Source organism: Schistocerca serialis, chromosome 2 (genome assembly GCF_023864345.2).
Source record: "Schistocerca serialis cubense isolate TAMUIC-IGC-003099 chromosome 2, iqSchSeri2.2, whole genome shotgun sequence".
NCBI lineage: Eukaryota > Metazoa > Arthropoda > Insecta > Orthoptera > Acrididae > Schistocerca > Schistocerca serialis.
In genome coordinates, this window is record NC_064639.1 from 308,088,080 (window position 1) to 308,111,271 (window position 23,192).

The 23,192-nt window shown below is 37.3% G+C and overlaps 1 protein-coding gene across 1 annotated transcript in view; it reads left to right on the forward strand.

The window, feature by feature from the left end:
* Positions 1 to 16,243: 16,243 nt before the first annotated feature.
* Positions 16,244 to 23,192, forward strand: part of LOC126457088 (gastrula zinc finger protein XlCGF49.1-like) — an 82,850-nt gene continuing 75,901 nt past the window's right edge. Inside the window, exon 1 of the mRNA XM_050093113.1 lies at positions 16,244 to 16,365. The gene's annotated coding sequence lies outside the window, so the exon portion shown is untranslated. The remainder of the gene's footprint in view (positions 16,366 to 23,192) is intronic.

The following is a 23,192-nucleotide window of genomic DNA, read 5'->3' on the forward strand; positions in this document are numbered from 1 at the left end:
TCAAGCAACTAGCTGAGATAATATTTATTAATGGCTGAAGCACAGTGTGAAGAAAACGGTTTCTGGAGATGTACTATGAAAGTGAATTTGTAATCAGAAAATGTTTAAAGGGAAACTGCATCAAGTAAATTAATATTGTGCATTGTCACTGCCTGCATTGTCACTGCCACAAGCATCATTCTGCCCAAAACCAACAGTGTTCCTGTTTAAAATGTCCATCAGAAAGTCAAAATTCAAACTATGTCTGACACACAAAAGTCCGGTATTAATATCCCATCAAATGCAAGCCATTGCTACACACAATACTTGCTTTCATATTGCCACTCTAACGCGCCATCTGCGACTGTCTGCCACACTGTTCGACCCGACAACTATTGATACCTCTCTTCCTCCACAGTTCTTACTACACTTCTGCCTATTGCATTCCGTTTCACACAATATATTTAATAAAACTATTTGACAGTCGATCAGAAAAAAAATCAAAGTCTTAAACACAAGGAACTCTTATAGAAAACATCAAAGTAAACATAGTCACACTTCATGTTCTACATTATATAACCACATGAAGAATATTCTACGTCATCAGAAATATATCTATGAAATACAAGGTATTAAAAGAAAGGAAAAAATATATATCTCATAATTAGTCATCACATCACATGAGATTTTCCCAAGAACCTCTCATAATAAAATATGCTTGTCACATGCAAGTCCCATCTATCTAAAACTAGTTATGGTCTTTGATTACGTCAATTTAAATTTTAAAATTACAATTCACAACATATAGCCTCAATAGTCCAATATCTCATGAGAAAGTATGAAATATATCCACTAATAATGAAAGAGTATGTTAAAAAATTCTTATCTGAGAATATCAAAGGTTGAACGATTAAACACGTCACTGGGTTTATGACCCCAAAAAGACTAACATGAAATATACACATTGCTACAAATAGTCAAGCAAAAGAATCAATTGCCATAAATTTACATCCTAAAACCGAAGACATATACAATCAGTTCTTTACCTACATTATATATTACACAACACTTTTCATTACACCTTTGAGTGTCTTTACTACTGCTTCACACTAATGGACCTATATCAGTAAGTCCCATTTATAGCATTTTTTAAATGTATACTTGAATATTCTCAGTCATTAAATTCCTTTACAAATTGTCATTGTATGTGTTTTCTTATAATATGTTGTATCTCTTGGAAGTTATTGGTCTCATCATATGCTGTTAACAACTCAGACTCAATTATCAAATTACTAATTAAATATCTCAGCATATTTCCAAACCTCTCACCCTATCTGTCAGCTTATTTTTTCATTATTCCAAATCACAATATTACAAAATCCCACATGCAGGAACTCCTCTTTAACCATTTTTCCCATTAAGTTATCAATATTGTTATCAAGTTGTTCACCTTGATACTGAGTTCTACCTTCAACTACCCATTGATCAAATTTACCTTCTTGTCTTTCAAAGCAAAATAATATGCTCTACCTCAACTCTTTCCTCCTGGATCCCAAATATTACTCTCAACAACAATTCCCACATTAGTCACATTCATTTTTTTTTGACACTCTAGTATAATATGACTTCAAATCTACTATATCCTTAAGACCAATTTTCTTCTTTGAATTTGGGTAAACTAAACAGAATGCATTTGGGTATGGTATACCTGCTACCTCAAATGGACCTTTATATACATTTTGAAAGCTCATTATTTATATCTTTCGATTTTTCATATGTCTTCACTAAGACTAGATCTCCTACTTTAATATCAACATTATTTTATCATCATGTCCCTTCCTCCTTTCCTCCAACTTCTTTTCTACCAATTCTTTCATTCTTTTCTTTCCTCATCTGAACTTAATTCCTCCCTGTGGGGAAAAGATAATTTCTCCTCAACAGAATCCAAAGATCTCTTTCCCTTCATAATCTCATAAGGAGTAAATCCCGTTACATCATGACTTACAGTATTCATTACATCTTCAATATTTTCCACAATATCTCCCCACAAACTATGGTTCCTGCTACAATTTGTACGGCACAGTCTCCCAATTTCCCTCATACAACATGATGCAGGATTTCCTGTAGGACTGTAAGTTGACATATATATTACTGTCATTCCATCCTTCCACTTCTTACTCATAAACTGTGACCCGTTGTCTGAAAGTATGGCCTTCGGTTTACCAAACTTTAGGAAATAGTCCTTTTCTGGTTTAGTCAAGAGCACTTTGCCATTTGCTTTGCACAAAGGATAGAGTTTTATAAATTTAGAGAATACTTCAAACACTACAAAGATATAAGCAAAACCTCCTTTTGTTTCAGAAAGGACCATAAAAATCCCCTGCAGACAATTTCATTTAGTCATCTGGTTTGACATTTTGCATGGGATGTTTGCACGTCTGATTAGTAACCTTTGCTCTTTGACATTTGTCACACATCATAATATGATTGTTTACTCTCCTCACCCTGTTGTCAAAAATTACATACTCTTTCAATTTTGTATAACTTTGTTGCTCCTGTGGTTCCAAAACTCAAATGAATATAGTCAACCATATTATCTATATACTCACTGGGCCAACACACCTTCCAGTCCTCTGATTAGATTAAATTAGATTAGATTAGGTTAATACTAGTTCCATGGATCATGAATACGATATTTCGTAATGATGTGGAACGAGTCAAATTTTCCAATAATGACATAATTAAGTTAATTTAACAACATACTTAAGTTAATATAACAACTTTTTTATTTTTTTGCGTTTTTTTTAATTTTTTAATTTTTTTATATTTTTTTCTTAATTTATATCTAAAAATTCCTCTATGGAGTAGAAGGAGTTGTCATTCAGAAATTCTTTTAATTTCTTCTTAAATACTTGTTGGTTATCTGCCAGACTTTTGATACTATTTGTTAAGTGACCAAAGACTTTAGTGGCAGTATAATTCACCCCTTTCTGTGCCAAAGTTAGATTTAATCTTGAATAGTGAAGATCATCCTTTCTCTTAGTATTGTAGTTATGCACACTGCTGTTACTTTTGAATTGGGTTTGGTTGTTAGTAACAAATTTCATAAGAGAGTATATATACTGAGAAGCTACTGTGAATATCCCTAGATCCTTAAATAAATGTCTGCAGGAGGATCTTGGGTGGACTCCAGCTATTATTCTGATTACATGCTTTTGTGCAATAAATACTTTATTCCTCAGTGATGAATTACCTCAAAACATGATACCATATGAAAACAATGAGTGAAAATAGGCGTAGTAAGCTAATTTACTAAGATGTTTATCACCAAAATTTGCAATGACCCTTATTGCATAAGTAGCTGAACTCAAACGTTTCAGCAGATCATCAATGTGTTTCTTCCAATTTACTCTCTCATCAATGGACACACCTAAAAATTTGGAATATTCAACCTTAGCTATATGCTTCTGATTAAGGTCTATATTTATTAATGGCGTCATACCATTCACTGTACGGAACTGTATGTACTGTGTCTTATCAAAATTCAGTGAGAGTCCATTTACAGGGAACCACTTGTTTCATCAGCAAAGAGAACTAACTTTGCCTCTTCATGAATATAGAATGGCAAGTCATTAATATGTATTAAGAACAACAAAGGGCCCAAGACTGACCCTTGTGGAACCCCATTCTTGATAGCTCCCCAGTTTGAGGAATGTGCTGATCTTTGCAACTGCTTATTTCAACTTTCTGCACTCGTCCAGTTAGGTACGAATTGAACCATTTGTGCACTGTCCCACTCATGCCACAATATTTGAGCTTGTCTAGCAGAATTTCATGATTTACACAATCAAAAGCCTTTGAGAGATCACAAAATATCCCAATGGGTGGTGTTCGGTTATTCAGATCATTCAAAATTTGATTGGTGAAGGCATATATGGCATTTTCTGTTGAAAAACCTTTCTGGAAACCAAACTGACATTTTGTTATTACTTCATTTTTACAGATATGTGAAGCTACTCTTCAACACATTACTTTCTCAAAAATTTTGGATAAAGCTGTTAGAAGGGAGATTGGACGGTAATTGTTGACATCAGATCTATCCCCCTTTTTATGCAAAGGTATAACAATAGCATATTTCAGTCTGTCAGGGAAAATGCCCTGTTCCAGAGAGCTATTACACAGGTAGCTGAGAATCTGACTTATCTGTTGAGAACAAGCTTTTAGTATTTTGCTGGAAATGCCATCAATTCCATGAGAGTTTTTGCTTTTAACCAAGTTTATTATTTTCCTAATTTCAGAGGGAGAAGTGGGTGAGATTTCAATTGTATCAAACTGCATAGGTATGGCCTCTTCCATTAACAGCCTAGCATCTTCTAATGAACACCTGGATCCTACTATATCCACAACATTTAGAAAATGATTATTAAAAATATTTTCAACTTCTGACTTTTTGTTTGTAAAGTTTTCGTTCAATTTGATGGTAATACTGTCTTCCTGTGCTCTTGGTTGGCTTGTTTCTCTTTTAATAATACTCCAAATTGTTTTAATTTTATTATCAGAGTTGCTGATTTCAGACATGATACACATACTTCTGGATTTTTTAATAACTTTTCTTTACAAAAATGTCATGAAATAAATTATATTTTAAATTGGCATCAGGTTCACGGTACACCTCATCCCAGTCTAACTGCTGTAGGCTTTCCCTGAAATTTGCAATTGTTAAATCGTTGACTGAACGTACTACTTTGGAGGACTGTTTAGTATTGCTGAATGGAGCTATGTCATATATTGTAACTAGCTGTGCACCATGATCAGAAAGACCATTCTCAACAGGCTGAGCATTTATCTGGTTAAACTTATCTTGGTCTATAAAGAAGTTATCTATCAGTGAGCTACTATCCTTTACCACCCGAGTAGGAAAATCAATAACGGGTGTCAAATTGAAAGAACTGAGTAATACTTCAAGCTCATTTTTCCTATTACACTCTTTCAGAGAATCTACATTAAAGTCCCCACAAATAATAATTTGCTTCCCCCTGTCTGACAGATAGCACAACAAGGAGTCCAAATTTTTCAGAAATAGATGAAAATTTCCTGATGGGGACCTATATACAGTTACAATTATAAATGTGCCTTTATTTAATTTAAGCTCACAGGCACATGCTTCTATATGTTTCTCTACACAAAACATTTTTGTTTCTATACTTTTTGCACAATGATAACTTTTGACATATATGGCAACTCCTCCTTTCTCCATATTTTCTCTCATTACATGTGCAGAGAGCTTATATCCACTTACATTTGCCTTATCCATATCAGTAACAATGTGATACTCAGACAGGCATAGTATATCTATTTCATCCTCAACTTCTAAATCTTCTAAACAAACCAGAAGCTCATCTATTTTATTCTTTAAACTCCCAATATTTTGATGAAATATACTTACATTATTTTTAATTATACTTTTAAGAGAACCTTTCCTTATTCTAACATTTGCAGTGCTCTCCTGTCTGAGTTTCTCATTGTGCTTAGGCCTAGTTCCTATACCAGTGGTCACATGGTGTTCAGAGAGGCAGATTATGTCAACTGGGTTGGGTGACTTTAATTCATCAATGCAATTACCTAGGACTGAGATACAACTTGGTGGAGATAAAATTTCTTGTGATTGGAGAAAATTTATAATTGACAGCTGTGATTGGTGATCCAATGTGCTAGAATTGTGCTGTTTAATTTCTTTTCTAAACTTAAGATTTGTTTCAATCCTGACCTCTCGTAGAACTTGACATCTTTCTGTCTTACCTATCCTAAAAAAGGTGCTGCTCCAACACCTGTAACCACTGGTATTTTACCATTCATGGCAGTGCCTCCCCACCTTAAATTTCCTGCTATTACCCCAGCCAGTTTCTCCTTCCCTTTCCTGTTGAGATGTAGGCTGTGCCTGGTATAGTCCCACCTACTGAGGGAATCAACAGGAACCACACCAATATGAGCCCCCACACCCGACCCAAGCAGCCATTCCAACCCTAAATTAACTCTCCCAACAGAAGAGTTCAAATGAGGCCGGCCATGGCGTCTCAGGACAGATACAAATTCAACATTGGTGTGTCTCGATGCCGACGCAATCTTTACCAGGTCACACTCTATACTGTACCCAGGATCTCTGTCGATGCTGTTCCCTGGCCCTCCCACAATAACCACGGTGTCTTCCCTGGTAAATCCTTTACAGAGTGAACCTAAATCCTCTGTCACCTGATCCAGACTAGCACTTGGTTTGAAAAAATTTGTGACCTGGTATTCTGTTCCTAATTCCTCCTGCAGAAGTTGGCCTACACCTCTGGCATGAGACCTGCCTAACAACAAAACTTTCTTCCTTTTCGATGACTTTCCTACATTCTTTTTCAATTTCCTATTGAAAGTTTGTTGTGTCCTGTCTACACCTACCTCTGCTTGAGGCTCATCAGTTTCTAGCTGAAGCAACAGGTCAAACTTATTTTTGACATTCACCACAAAACTGTCAGACTTAGTTCTAGGCCTGTTCCTCCTGTTACCTGTTGCCACTTCCCACCTCTCTTTGCCCTTCTCCCTCCTTAACCTGTCCAGATCTTCCCGAGCCTGATCTAGCTCAGCCTGAAGGGCAGCAATTTTCCCCTCCTGTTCCACTATCTTCCTATCTCTGCTGCAAATCCTACATAACCACTGATGAGCCTGATCCACTTCTCTGACACCCACGCCACTGCAGTCCCCCCCAATGAAAAAAACTACTGCATCCATCACACCAAACCCTGGAACTAACAATTCTACGGCAAGTCAGGCACTTCTCATTCATGGCAAAAATAATACTTTAGCTAGAATAAATCAATTAAATTACCGAAAATCAAAAAAAGACGTTACTAGAATTAAGCCTATTCACAAATGTATATAAGCAAGTTTCTGATTTAAAATTCCGCTGTTTTTCTGAAATCTGTTTTAAAACAATGAAGTTATACGCTATTTACGGTAGTTTACTTATTTGTTACCGAGAAACTAGTTAAATTACCGTGAAACAAGAAACAAACACGTTTACAACATTTAAGCCTAAGCGCGACTTCGCGAAGTTACGATCTTTTCGTGTTTTCCGAAAAAATACGCAAAGAAAAGTCAAACCTTCAACGGCAAGACTAAACGATACACTAATGCACGTATTTAATTTGTTATCGGCGTTAAACTAAATTATATTCCTGTCTAAATCACTTAACTTTCTGGAAATAGTTTCTGGCATCACTTACTCGGCGGCCATCTTCCCTAGATTTTCATTAGTTCGCCTAAATAAAACCCAACCATGCGCCTTGTAATGTTTCACCCATTTATTATTAGTACCTGCCTTACCTAAGGCCCTGTTCATCATTCTCCACATTTCATCATGATTCTGATATCTCCTCATGTACTTACAGGTGCCTTCTATTTTCTTTTCTCCAGGAACTCCCTTTATATAGAACAATTTAACATGTTCCTCACCTACTTCCTGACTTGCTTCTCCATCTTCTCCCAAAGGTAACCTTGACAAAGCGTCTGCTACTTTGTTTTATGTGCCCTAAACTCATTTTATTTCAAATTCAAATTGTTGCATTAACACTGTCCACCTCGTCAGTCGTGTGTGCATCAACATAAATTTCTTAAAAAACATAAGATCTCTGTGATCAGTGTAAATAACAGTTTTATTGCACCATAGGCACTCTCTGAATGTTTTGAATTCTCAAATTATGGCCAGAGCTTCTTTTGCAGTCACACTGTAATTTCTTTCATACCTCCTTAATAATCTACTTGCAAAAGCAATTGTCCTATGATCTTCCTTTTCATCATCCTCAAAATTTTGAAATAATTCAACTCCAGTACCATAACCATTAGAATCAGTTCCCAGATTGAAAGGTCGACTAAGGTCCAGATCCTCTTTCAAGGCCTCTTTAAGATAGTTAAATGCTTCATCACATTCATCCATCTAAACAAAAGGTACTTTAGGACTTAACAATTTGGTTAAACATGGGTTGTTGAACGCTTGTCCAGGCACAAAATTTCTACAAAAATTACACAAATCTAAGAAAGACTTCAACTGCTCCCGAGACTTTGGAGATGGACACTATTTAATGACTTTTATCCTTTCAGGGTCAACCTCAGTACCAGCAGTAGACAAGATTCTACCCAAGAATGTTATTTCTTTTCTTACAAACTCACACTTTAAACCTAATGGTCATGTCCCCTTTCCTCAAAGCTTGAAACACCTCACCCAACAATCTACAATGCTCTTCCCAACAGTGGCAACCAATGGGTCACACTGTTATTTTAGAACTCAACTCCTGTCCCAATACTTGGACAAGGGCCCCAATGAACCGTGACAGACTAATATTTAAACCCAATTCAACCATAGTCTATTGGTAACATTTTCCATTTACCAACAAAGCAGTATATTTTCCATATTCCTTTGCAAGTGGGACTTGTCAGTATCCAGCTGTCAGATCAAGACTGTTTATATAATTCATATTGTAATAGTCCTGCAATATTCCATCCATATTCTCAGGGTGATCAGTCTCTCTACTCAGTATGGTATTCAACACCCTAGCATCTATGACCACTCTCAAAACTGTGTGAAATCTTATGAGACTTAACTGCTAAGGTAATCAGTCCCTATATGAGCGCTCTCACATTACCATCTTTCTTGCCAATAGCTATTATTGGATTATTGTATTCACTTTTACTTCTCTCTATAACACCACACTCTTATCATCCTCTCAATTTCCTTATGTACTGCTTCTCTCAAAGTGAATGGTATAGGGAAAGGTATTCTTGCCAAGGGTTCATGTGGTTTCAGATCTAATTTGCGTTCAAAGTTCTTAACTTTACCTGATTTATCTGAAAACACATCTCTATTCACCCATAGAGCTTCTCTTAGCTCATAATTCTGTTGCTCACTTAACCCTTCTACCTAGTCCATTTGGACCTTCAACTCTTCTATTGTTACTCTTTCATCTTTATTACCACCACTGTCTAGGTTCAGTTCTAAATTCCCAATGTCCATTCCTATTGGCCTCACTCTTATCTTCAATTGTCCTACTAAATTATTATTATCTATCACCATACCCTCAAAATTCATCCTCATTTCTGACCCTCGATTATCAAAACTAATAAAGCCATCTCCACATTTAATTTCTGCTTTCCACTCTATGAACCAATTCATACCCCAGATAATATCCACACTCAGACCAGGCACCACAAAAAAGTTGTGTACCAAATCTATATCTCCTAGTTCCAATTTTAAAATAAATCTGATGCTTAATAACTTTACTCAGTTCAACTGTGGCACCCATTATTTTTAAGCCTAACACATCCATTACCGCATTACCATCTTTTGTACAATTAAAGAATTCTTCAACTACTGCACTAATTTCACTCCCTGTATCCAACAGAGCTTTCTCTTCCCTACCATAGGCTTTTAATTATACAAAAGATTGCTGAGCTTCAATGTCATCAACATCCTCTTCCTCATGCAATAAATCTCTTTCAATATTGCCATGTTCCCAATCTCTACTAAATAATTACACATTTTACACCCTCTCCTGATTCCTTCCAAATCGAACATAAACTCCTCTTCTTCTCGTTACAAGATGTCACTTCCTCTTCTTACTGATGATAAATACATTTACTCTCTCCTCTTCCTCTGTGCCTATCCCATGGTTCATAGAATTTACAGAAGTTTCTGCCTCAATAATTTTAGAAATCAGCCCTTCTCCTTCTATATCATCTCCCTGCAAACTACCACATAAGAGAAATGCATCTCCTTGTACTCCTTCTTCTTTCTCTTCACTACAACTACTCTTCTCCCTTTCTTCTCCCTCACTTTCAACATTTTCAATTTGCATTATGTTACCTTCCTTATCTCCATCTCCCTGTACCCCTTCACATTGTTTAATTCCTTCATACTTAAGAGAAAACATGTCAATGCATGAACCATCTGATTCTACATCATTTCTACCATTAGCTTAGGGCACTTTCTTCCAATCAATGAGTTCTGACTTTCACACCTCTTATCACCATGGTTAGCATTATTCATATTACTCAAAATGTAGATGAAGATGAAATAGAAGATATGATACTGCGTGAAGAATTTGACAGGGCACTGAAAGACCTAAGTCGAAACAAGGCCCCAGGAGTACACAACATTCCATTAGAACTACTGACAGCCTTGGGAGAGCCAGGCCTAACAAAACTCTACCATCTAGTGAGCAAGATGTATGAGACAGGCGGAATACCCTCAGACTTCCAGAAGAATATAATAATTCCAATCACAAAGAAAGCAGGTGTTGACAGATGTGAAAATTACCGAATTATCAGTTTAATAAGCCACGGCTGCAAAATACTAACACGAATTATTTACAGATGAATGGAAAAACTGGTAGAAGCCAACCTTGGGGAAGATCAGTTTGGATTCCGTAGAAATATCGGAACACGTGAGGCAATACTGACCCTACGACTTACCTTAAAGCTAGATTAAGGAAAGGCAAACCTACGTTTCTAGCATTTGTAGACTTAGAGAAAGCTTTTGACAATGTTGACTGGAATACTCTCTTTCAAACTCTGAAGGTGGCAGGGGTAAAATACAGGGAGTAAAAGGCTATTTACAATTTGTACAGAAACCAGATGGCAGTTATAAGAGTCGAGGGACATGAAAGGGAAGCAGTGGTTGGGAAGGGGGTGAGACAGGGTTGTAGCCTGTCCCCAATGTTATTCAATCTGTATTTTGAGTAAACAGTAAAGGAAACAAAAGAAAAATTCGGAGTAGGTATTAAAATCCATGGAAAAGAAATAAAAACTTTGAGGTTCGCCAATGACATTGTAATTCTGTCAGAGACAGCAAAGGACCTGGAAGAGCAGCTGAATGGAATCGACAGTGTCTTGAAAGGAGGATATAATATGAACATCAACAGAAGCAAAACGAGGATAATGGAATGTAGTCGAATTAAATTAGGTGATGCTGCGGGAATTAGATTAGGAAATGAGATGCTTAAAGTAGTAAAGGAGTTTTGCTATTTGGGGAGCAAAATAACTGATGATGGTCCAAGTAGAGAGGATATAAAATATAGACTGGCAATGACAAGGAAATCGTTTCTGAAGAAGAGAAATTTGTTAACATCGAGTATAGATTTAAGTGTCAGGAAGTCGTTTCTGAAAGTATTTGTAGGGAGTGCAGCCATGTATGGAAGTAAAACGTGGACAATAAATAGTTTATACAAGAAGAGAATAGAAACTTTCGATATGTGGTGCTACAGAATAATGCTGAAGATTAGACAGGTAGATCACATAACTAATGAGGAGATATTGAATAGAATTGGGGAGAAGAGAAGTTTCGAATCCTGCCTCGGGCATGGGTGTGTGTGATGTCCTTAGGTTAGTTAGGTTTAAGTAGTTCTAAGTTCTAGGGGACTGATGACCTGAGATGTTGAGTCCCATAGTGCTCAGAGCCATTTGAACCATTTGAAGAGAAGTTTGTGGCACAACTTGACCAGAAGAAGGGATCGGTTGGTAGGACATGTTCTGAGGCATCAAGGGATCACCAGTTTAGTATTGGAGGGCAGCGTGGAAGGAAAAAATCGTAGGGGGAGACCAAGAGAGGAATACACTAAACAGATTCAGAAGGATGTAGGTTGCAGTAGGTACTGGGAGATGAAGAAGCTTGCACATGATAGAATAGCATGGAGAGCTACATCAAACGAGTCTCAGGACTTAAGACCACAACAACAACAACAACAACACTAAACATCTTTCCTCTTCATGACAACTTGCAACATCAGTGGACCCAGACAATCGACCCACCCAAACATGGGCCCTTAGTGTTGCGGGGTACCATTTTGCACATGAGAACTTCCCCATCTACCACGACTTATGTCATTACCTCTAATATCTGATGGACCTCTTCCTCCTCTGCCTCTCACATTTACTTGATTCATTCTGTTACTTTGCTCTCAGTTCTCCTGATACCTCTCAGAATCTCTGTGTTCATTAAATGAACAATTAGTTTGCCATCTATCCACATCCCTCAATCTATTCAGAAAATGTTATATATTGTTGTTATACCATATTAGTCCACACCTCTGATTGAGAGGCAACTTCGCCATTAGCACCTCTATAGTACCCCGGTCACTCCTAGTGCTGCCCATATGTTTCAGTCTATTAATCCATCTTTCACAATATTCTCTCATACTCTCTCTGTTTCTCCTATCATATCACCTGGAGATTTACTATGACTGTGAATTTGTAATCTGAAAATGTTCAAAGAGAAACTGCATCAAGTAAATTAACATTGTATAAACCCCAAGAACCCATTTTACTTCTGGAAACTTCAAAAGCATACCTCTATATGAGAAGTTGCTCAACCTGATTAAAATTCTGATAATAAAATCCTTTGATAGTGAAAACAGTACGTAAAACACTCTGAACTTAATTTCACAAAAAAGCACACAATATGCTGTAATTTTGCTTACCAGTAAAAGTTAAATGCAGAGAAATTTACATCTCAACGTGAATGAATGGAAGTATGACGTTAAGTGACATGTAAACAAAGATCACTTACTTTGACTGATGTTAGATTTAAAGTTCCCTCTAATACATCAACTTGAACCAATGGTGAGTAAGCTATTTCTTAGTAACAAGAAAAACGAGCAATATTAAATTCACAGATTATGTAATGCAGTTCAATTCTAAACCGACGACAATACTGTCTGTTCACGAGTGCATTGTCACTGCCACAAGCATCGTTCTGCAAAAACCAACAGTGTTCCCGTAATACAACGACCGTTTAGAATGTCCATCACAAAGTCAAATTTCAAACCATGTCTGACACACAAAAGTCCGGAATTAATATCCCATCAAATGCACACCATTACTACACACATTACTTGCTTTCATACTGCCTAGCTCACACACTATCTGCGACTGTCTGCCACACTGTTCGACCCGACATCTACTGATACCTCTTTTGCTCCACAGTTCTTACTACACTTCTGCCTATTGCATTCCGTTTCACACGATATACTTAATAAAACTATTTGAAAGACCGTGAGAATCAATCTAAGTCTTAAACACAAGGATCTCGTATAGGAAACAGCAAAGTAAACATAGTCACACTTCATGTTCTACATTATATAACCACATGAAAATATTCATCGTCATCAGAAATATATCTATGAAGTACAAGGTGGTCATGACATCACAACAGATATAATGTACATCAGTGGGCTGAAGCAAACTTTATAACTGATTTCTTTATTAATTTTGTTTCTTAAACTGGAGTGAAACAACATTTCAGAATGTCGACGTATATATATGGTGAACATTAATAAAATCGACAAATTGCAGGGTTGGATACCTGACTAGAAATGGAGGAAAAGAGGCCCTACAAACATGTGTCCAGCAATGCATCATTGCCACAGTAGATCATGCTCACGAATGAAAGTTCCTCTGACAAATTGTCATATGTTCCTTGTGTGTTGCAGGCATTCTGATTGATGCAGCATCCTGCAAGTAGCTGAATGATCCAATATTCATGTTGGGACCAAGCCAAGATGGTGTTTCTGTAGGGCAAGCTGATGGAAACAATCGAGAGGCAGCACAGATATACCAAAAAAAGTATCCTCACAGACAACAACCACATCACACAACATTTCAAGCCCCTTTTGGCTGTTTGTGTGATCATGGGTACCTTGAGACAGATGAATTGAAATTTGGAAATTTGTGATAAGGACTATGGGACCAAACTGCTGAGGTCATCAGTCCCTAGGCTTACACACTAATTAATCTAACTTCAACTAATTTATGCTAAGGACAACACACACACCCATGCCTGAGGGAGGACTCGAACCGTCGGCAGGGGGAGCTGTGTGAACTGTGACAAGATGTCTAAGACCACACAGCTCCCCCACGAGGCAGATGAATGTGCAAGGAGGCAGCAGACAGTGCGTACACTAGATTTGGAGGGTTGGATTCTGCCTGTCAACCATTTTCATCTCCTTCGCTGTACACAACACCATCTTGACTTGTTCCTGGCATAAATACTGGATCATTCTGCTGCATACCGTATGCTGTGTCAATCACGTAGCCTAAGATATGCAAGGAACACACTGCATTTGGTCAGAATTAACTTTGAGTTGTCAGCACTATATACTGTGACAACAATGCATTTCTGGACACATGTTCGTAAGACCTTTTTTCCTTTATTTTCAGTCAGTAATCCGTTCCTGCAGCTTGTCAGTTTTATTAATGTTCACCCTACATATCATCAAACAACATTTGTAGGGGAATTCATAAAGCCTGTTTACCTGATCCATTTCTTTTTTACCTGCATAACAAATAAAATGAAAAACAAATGTATTTTTCTGCTTCAATAGAGGTAATTTGTTCGCTAAAAAAGTCATTTAATGAAAATTACTTCATCACCATACGTTCTTTTTTATAATGCTGTAGGTGTCAGCTCTGTTCAGTTATTTTAAAATTAAACCTTTTTTCACTTTCAGATATCTAGCATTTCTTGAGAAGAAAACTCAATGCAAGAAATATCAAAGTTGTCAGGGGGCACTGGGAACGTTTCATGACAAAGCAGAATGATAAAAATAAAACCTAAGAAGATAAAAAAATCACAAAACCCCCTGCTATAATGCAGGAGCGATTTGTGAGCAGTCTTCTTCGTGGACTGATTGCACTGGTCCAGTATTTTACCAGTTAACTGAAGTCTACCACCCAGTTGATCCACAGGTGAACCTATGTGATCATTCCACTTCATATCCCAAGAATTACCATCTACCATACACTTCACTGTAGTTTACACAGTACGGATGTTGATATCCATCGTAATCCCTAAATTATGCTGTCCTGGCTAAATTTTAAAAATAAAGGCAAAAGGGGAAAGAACTTGGAAAGAATGTAACAACCATGGAGGTAAAAACAAGAGGAGTTGTCATGACGTCACAAACTTGAAGCCGACCCAACTGAAGGTCCGCCATGTTAGCTACCACAAAACATTCTCTTCTGGTCGTTTGATTCCATGTAGTCGTGAAGGGTTTTGATAAAAAGCACGGGTGTACTAATCATTCTGATTGTAGTCTAAAGCGTAAACAAAACACTTTTCATTTGTAATTGGACTTATTTAAGCGCTATTTTCTTATATATACTTGAAATTCTGATGCACTATAAAGTTTTACTGTGCGGTTTTATTTCTGTGATTTGACTTTAGATTTCCTATCAATCCAATGCGAAGAGCTCTCTGAGTGAACGCCTGTTACAGTGATTGAATTATAAGTACTTAAAGCTTTACATATTTGTTAAAGCAAAGTTCCCTATCTAAGTCCAGGCTATTTAGATTATTACATTAATCACTGTGCTGTCGTGTTACCCTGTAAATTGCTGTTATGTGCCACTCTGAATATCAATTGGTAGGTACAATTTGAAAACAAAGCAGATGTGTAAACTACAATGGACCTGACAAGCTTAAATTCAGTTCTTTTCCTTTGTAATTTCACGAATCTTTCACTTTGTTAACATGACAGCTGGCTTGTTTATATCATCCCTGCATATATCTACGGGACACCAAAGGAAATAAGGTAAGTTTCTTGCACACTTGAACATTTAAAATTTGCATTTGACTTGAAAAAGCAACGAATACAAATAGGTGCCTCTAAACTATCAATCACTGATTTTGGAGTTCTGGCTTTATCAATTATCGACACAAACACAATGAAAGTGAATAGAAATGGATTGCAAAAGCACGCTTTTCATAGCGCATACTTCTCTTCCAGGTTATTCGAAGTGTATAAACAAAAAGGAATTAAAGTACTGAGGCCAGAAGCTTCATATTTTCGTGTCGTATTACTGTATCGAATACGCATTTAAGAGACCAGAAAAACGTTTGAAGTTGCGTTCCTTAGACTGTGTTGTTCACTAGAACAGTGTAACATTTACTATATAAAAAAAATATCGTGTGCACACGACAGAAATAACGAACAAGAAGCAATCCCCAAGGGGGATCCAAGATGGCGGGAGACCCCGCTCACAGGCTTCAGAAAAACGTACAGCGTATGTCTTTAGCGTCATCTCCCCTTATCATGGAGGTAAGAATTCTTATCTCCATGCCCCTTATTCTACCTCCATGGTAACAACTTCGTCTGTGGATAAAAGGTAAGTACTTGTATAATCTTCTGTCTTCGAAGTAGAGATAACTGCTTTGAATTTAATGTGCCATCTTTGCACGAACCACGTGTTTTTATTTGTAAACAAAACAGAGTATGGGAAGGGTGTGTTGGAGATACAAACTTGGGGAGAAAACGTCGACGTGATCCATTTGACCAGGAAATATGCGTTGTTCCGGAGGTAAATGGCAAGCTGAAGTATAGTGAATTTAATATGAATGCTGTTATCCAAGATTTCTCCGTTTTAATTCTTTCAAACCAACTACACGCTTACGTCGTCTACGCCCGTAACAGACCGCAAAGAGTTTCCACACAGCTGTAAACTAAAACCTACATGATGAAACTGTGTAGTACACAGTGTGTACCGAAATATAAAATGTTGTTTCATGTAATATCTAAGTTACGTTTTGCTACCTTCTTCGTATGTGACCACATGTCAAACTATGCTTTCAAGTATATTGTGCATGTTTCACTCTCTGTTTGTATTTTTAAATAGAGGGTAAATTTTAAACGTTTTCGTATATAAGATTGTGTGGTGTAAAATACAGATACACAAATCAAAGATGGAGCGCATAGGGTGCAATAACAAAGTGATTTGTCGATGATAACAGCTGTAACCAAGAACAAATTATAGGCAGAGATCGTCGAACTTTCAGAAGGCTGTAGTTGTGTCAACGTACTCAAATGACTGGATCTAGCACATCCTGAGTATGGGTGGATCTCTCATGGCTGAGGAAAGGAAATAGAAAGAGAAGCAAGCAAATTTAGTGACTCAATTTGAGTGTTGTAATCTAAATTTTAATATATTTGGGTTCAAAGAACTGTAAAACAGTGGTGTGTGTTAACCAAGAGTGTCAGCGACCAAAAAGCAATAAATTGGTCATATTCATTGAATTATAGTCCTGCGGGTTAGCAACCTCAGTCACACCAAATATTAATTTTGAATGAGTATTTATAATTGTTCCGAAAGAGCCTAACTTTTTTTGGAGAACTGGATATTAGCAGAGTGAGGAAATATAGTGTTGTGTTGTTTTGTGAATTACAAATATGGCTTGGTGTGGGACGTGCAGGGGCATCTTGAGTTGTCTACTGCCGTTTTTGCTTAACTGTAGGCCTACTCTTTAAAATGGCTGTAATTGTTAGCAGGTGTATGAATCACAATTTATTTCCTTACCATCAAAGTCTAAGTAATTTATTGAAATAGCAGAAAATCTTGGATGGAAAACAAACAATATATCTGAGAAGCCTGATTTACAATTTTAAAAAAGTGCTGGGCAATAGATTTAATATTATCTATCACAAATGAGATGCAGGCCTAATGGCTTTAATGTTTTTACTGTAATAATTATTAGCATTCAGCCATAATTTATGTCCTACACACAATTCAACAGCGTATTTTGAGAGAGAATGCTCCCGTCATCTGGTTGTAAAACTTAGCTCATGAGGGTAAAACACTGAAAAATCTACCAGCATAATAGAGTCGTCAACAAAAATAAAATGGAATAAAACACTGAGCCATGTCTTCCTGCAATGCTCTTGGCAGGATAGTTTCTCTGTCAAAGTTACGCTCTCTGTTGCATTCTGGTTGGCTAGTGCCCTCTATTTAGGACGCCTGCAGCGCGCAAGGTGAGACCCGGGGCAGTGGCAGAGGGAAGACAGCATACGGAGCATCGCGAGTAGTCAGTCGGCTCTTGATGTACTGCGATGATGCACGGTGTTGAAATTCTGGCACCTTGGTCTGGCAGCAAGTGGAGCTTGAGCTATTTGTGGTTATAAATTTATCAAGTGAAATTTAACGTCATTGGAGATTGTTTAATGAACAATTGCTGTAATATTAACTGGGATTATCACACTATAATGTTTAACACCTCTTCCTGAATTTGGCGCTACCCAGTGCTTGGCTGTTGGTTTTGGTATTTTCATGAACTGTGTATTAATACTGGGTTTGTGTGTTCTAGGAGCCATTATTGGTGTACGCAGGTCTTCCTCCCTGTTGCTGTCACTTGAGCTCTTGAGCACGGAATTCAGACGCATGGTTGATGTGAACGACAAACATCGAGAATGCTCTGATTTTTGTGTAGATCTTTCAGGCTATCATAACATCATATTTCTGAATGTTTTCCATAATAGTTAATTCATGTATTTATGAGATCTTGCTATTTGGGTATTTTTGAAACGTAATAGCTTTTATAAATCGTTATTTTACATATTCACAAGGCTTAATAATTGACTTAATTTCACAACTACTGAACTCCGGTCTGCAGTTATGTTAAAGTTATATTCATGTAAAGTAATTTTTTATTAGTGTAAAGTTGAGGCCATAAGGCTGTTTTTCTTTTAAAATTTGCAACTTATAAAGCTTAGCCAAAATTTTTGCTGAGGCCTAGAACCAACAAACATTCTGGGATATCCAGAAAACGCTCTTGATGTTGATGCTTGTGAGAGGAAAGACATTATTGATAAATATGTTTATCAGGTACAAAGAAAGGATGAAACACTATCCCATTACGTTAAACAGGTCCGTTGTGCTATCTTAGCCTTGTGTATTGAAATTTCAGAGACTGAAGCAGTCACGAATATTTTGGAAGGTATGCAGTCCGCCCATAAGAGTAGAATTCTCTTTTGCAATACACCACCTTCCTTTGCTGAATTGGACGAACTTTTAACTAAAATTGAAAATGTTCATTATGGTGATGGCAAACAGAGAGAATTGGAAGCAGGCTGTAGTGGGGATAGAGTAATGACATTCAGCATTATTGAGAGGGTTCGATAGCTAAAGGAATATGCTACCGTTGTGGAGAAATGGCATTTTGTTAGAGATTGCCCGATCTGGAAGAGTGGGGGAAGAAGACGCCAGAAAAAAAAGGTCCCGTTAATTTTCTGCAGGAAACTGCAGCAGTGTGTCAAGCTGACAAGGGTTGTTGTGAACTAACATGTTCGCATCATTACAGCATGAGTGCAACTATCGGCTCAATGATAATGCTGTTCTATTGGTTGCCTACATTTTCCTCATCTGTGCAGTCATAATTAATGAAAAGAAATGTGGCGGTATCCAGAATGCACAAGGTAATGAAAACGGACTGAGATTTCTTAATGCTTTATCATAAATTTGCAGTGCGTCTTTGCTGAAGTAGCTATAAGCTGACGACTGTATAGTTAGAAAATGTGGAAAGTATAGGCAGCCAATAGAACAGCATTGTGGTTGAGCCAATAGCTGTGCTTATGTTGTAATGCTATGGACATGTTAGTTCACAAGCATCTCCACAGCTCTGCGTGGGTGTCAACTTGACACTCTTGGAGTTCAGAGCAGATCAGCAGGATGTGGCCTGGTGAAGTATGTGGTGTGAGATGGGATAACTACTGACAGAAGTTGTTGATGTAAGATGAAGACACACTGACCAATTTGTTTTTATTCCATTTTATTCTATGAACATTGCAATAATATTGATAGACTTTTCAGCATTTTAACCTCATTAGCTGTTTTTTTATAAGCTAATGATGAGATTATTGTCTTTTGAAGAATGCTGTTGAGTCGTTTGTAGAAAAAAAAATTTGTGATTGCATGCTACTAATTATTATGGTACTAGGCAATAGACAAATAATAAAGTTTGTGGAGCACCGTTCCAACTCTCGAATCAGCATTCTTTAACACTTTTTCTCCATGATTTAAAGCAAAAAAAAAAAAAAAAAAAAAAAAAAAAAAAAAAAAAAAAAAAAAAAAAAAAAAGGCCAAACATAGAAAGACTCAAAGAGGCAGGAAAGGTATCAGATTTGGAAAACAGATTTATGGAAAAATGGGAAAGAGGTAGTGTTGATGAAAGTGTTAATGACAAATGGAAAAAATGGGAGAAGGACGCACGGACTCTGCCAAAGAAGTACTAGGAATTAGAGTATCCCAAAGTACCAGGAAAGAATGGATAACAGAAAACATGTTGAGAAAGATGGAAGAGCAGAGAAAGTGGAAAAATGTAGAAACTGAAGAAGGCAAACAGAGGTACACGAAACTGACTAATGAATTAAGAAGAGAAACTGAAGAACCAAGGGGAAAATGGATAAAATAGAAATGTGACAAAATAGAGAAAATGGAGGAATAGTAAAAGTGTGAAATGATGTATAGACTGGCTAATGAGATAGTTTTTGAATGTAAAAGAAAGGAATAACATGGAAATAGACAGAGCTGATGGTACTCTAGCAGAAGACCCACAGGAGGTTTAGAACAGATGGCAAGAATATATTGAATGTCTATATAAGTGGGATGAAATATAAAGCGAAATTAAGGTTGAAGAGGAGCAACATGTGCCGGAAGGTGGAAAGGGTTTCACCATCTTGGAAGTAGAAGTAGAAAAGGCCCTGAAGAAGATGGTGAAGAATAGGAAGCCATGTGGAATTGATGATTTGCCAGCAGAACTGTTGAAGAGTCTGGGAAACAAGGCAAGAAAGAGTCCACCTCTGTAATGAGATATACGACAAAGGGGAATAGCCTGAGGACTTCCTTGCAACAGTTTTGATACCAATAGAGAAAAAGAGAAACACCAAAAAATGTGAAGAGCATAGGACCGTCAGTCTAGTTTCTCACGCAGCTAGAGTGTTGCTGAGAGTGTTGAATGAAGGGCTATATGGCAAACTGTACTGTTGACAATGGGATGGACAATTCTCGTGACACTGCATGAGCACTAGCATTATGCAGGGCAGTTGCTGCATGGTCAGTGACAGCAACAACCAACTCATCAATAACTGCCACCAGGACAGGACGCCTTCCTCTCCAGGTGCTGCACCAAGCTCGCCCATCTTTTCAAATTTCGTTATCATCATTTTTAAACCATTTGATGACATTGGGCCTCTACTCAGACCTTTCAGTCAGCGATACTCTCTCAGTTCAACACTGTAATTGCTGCTGTTCACATAAAACAGTGTTGAGAACAACGTCCAGTCTCTCTTCTCGGTAGAAATACTGTTCACTCACTTTACAGCTTGTCAGATGACAGTGTGGATGTCATACCATCAAACAAATGATGTATTAAGCCAGATGTGCACTTGGTTGCCAAAATTGGAACAAATTTTTTTTCCAGTACAAATCGGTTCTGTGTTTATGCACTTAGCATATTTACTAAGTTTTGCTGCCATGTAATAATTACAGTCCCCACTGGACCTCCATGAGTAGCTGCACTTTAATTGGAACTACCCGGTATTTCTGGACTACGGACATGTGTAATCATAAAATAATTTCTCTTTGATGAAGAGGGCATTACCACCGATTTACTGAGTTTTGAGCAGCACTACTGTGACATCAGTGAACTAATGCTCAGTGTCTTTTATTTTATCTGTCAGAAGAACATGACTTTGTTTTAGTGCCTCACTTTTCTTCTATGTTTTTAAAGGCCTCTTGTGCCTCATGTGACATGTTTCTACACAGTTCATCGTTAGCCATATCTCCTGATTCATATACGCTTTTAGGGTTTTTCCCATGCGTTACAGTCTTCAGCGATATGCAACCATGTTACCCATATGTTTTTCCATTATCTGTCCATCTCTGATAAGGCTATTTTCTTGATCTTTCCTTTTCTCTTGGAATCTAGCAATCTACTTCCTTATTCAGTATTCCATCAATTTGCCTGGCAGTGTGTACCAGTCACATCTGTTCCATTTTCATTGAAGTCAACATTGTCTTCCTCTACAGTTTGTTTGCTGATCTATTTGCTTTTCTGGAAATAATGTTGTAATTTTCTTTTTTGTTTCTGTGTTTTGATCTTAAGCTATTTATATTGAAAAGTCATCGTCTCCAGCTACTTCTCCACCCTTCATAGGATCATTTTATACTTCTCATTTTTCATTATGTACAGAATCTCATTATTTTCATTTTTAATAGGTTTTTTCCAATGCATGCTTTGAATTGTACAAAGCTTTACAGAATCCTGCAGTATTTCAAGCATGCAAAACTACAATGAAATTACAAGGAGATTTCTAAAAGTAAGTTACGTATTATTATGGCACGCCAAGTAACTTTTATTGAATGCTGCACTGCGATTCAAAGTGACATAGATAGAAGTCACACAAGATAAAATGGCAACTTTTGCAGAATTGCATTTTCGTCTTGACCGATGGGTGACTCCATCCCTTTGTCCTGAAGGGGTGTCCGCTTTGGTCACATGCTGCTTGCGTAGCTGTGCACTTTGTCTTTCAGTTGTGAGTTACCTGACAACCCTATATTCAATGCTCTCTCAGTAACTCTTCTACAAAGCATGGCATCACAGGCTCCAAGCACCATAGGTCCATCATCGTCAGGTGTGGATGATTGTGTGCAATTTAAGATTTATATTTGAAGACTTAGACAAGGGAGTAAAAACCCCATTAAAATGTCTGCTGGGGAGGGTGGCAGCAGTCACTGGTATTTCCAGTCACTCAATGAAGAGAGAGTGGAAAAAAATAGTGACAGGTGCTTCCAAAGCCTTCTCTGCTGTATGAAAGATGCAGAAGGAGGCGAAGAAAACTTCATATTTAGATAATTTTGACGAAAATGTTGTCAGGAGATTGATACGTAACTTTTCTGCATGACACGGTATGTCTGACATTAAAATCACTTCTTTTGTTAATCAGAGAACATACTTTTACTTGACAAGTTATGCTTCACATATGTCAGTTTTCAGTTGTTTTGTTCCTATCTTGTTTATATGTTCAAATGTTCATCTAATTGACATTGTATAGCATTTACGAGGTGGAGGCCATGAGGTAACAGGAAGCGAATAGTTGAATGTTCTGACATATGGCATGAATGCTGTAAATTTTTGAAGCTAATTGAGTCATTACCATTGCTGTACAGTGCATAAAATAGTATTGCAGCTCAACTGGATTACTTTCTTTTTTTGTATCATGTGGCTGGAACAGAAATTAGTGCCCAATGTGCCTAGTAATTCCATTATTGTGCCCTATAGTAGGGCAAAATATGATAGAAGGAAAACCACCAACAATGAACAACGGGAAAGGAAAGATGACAAATTTCAGGAAAGCAGA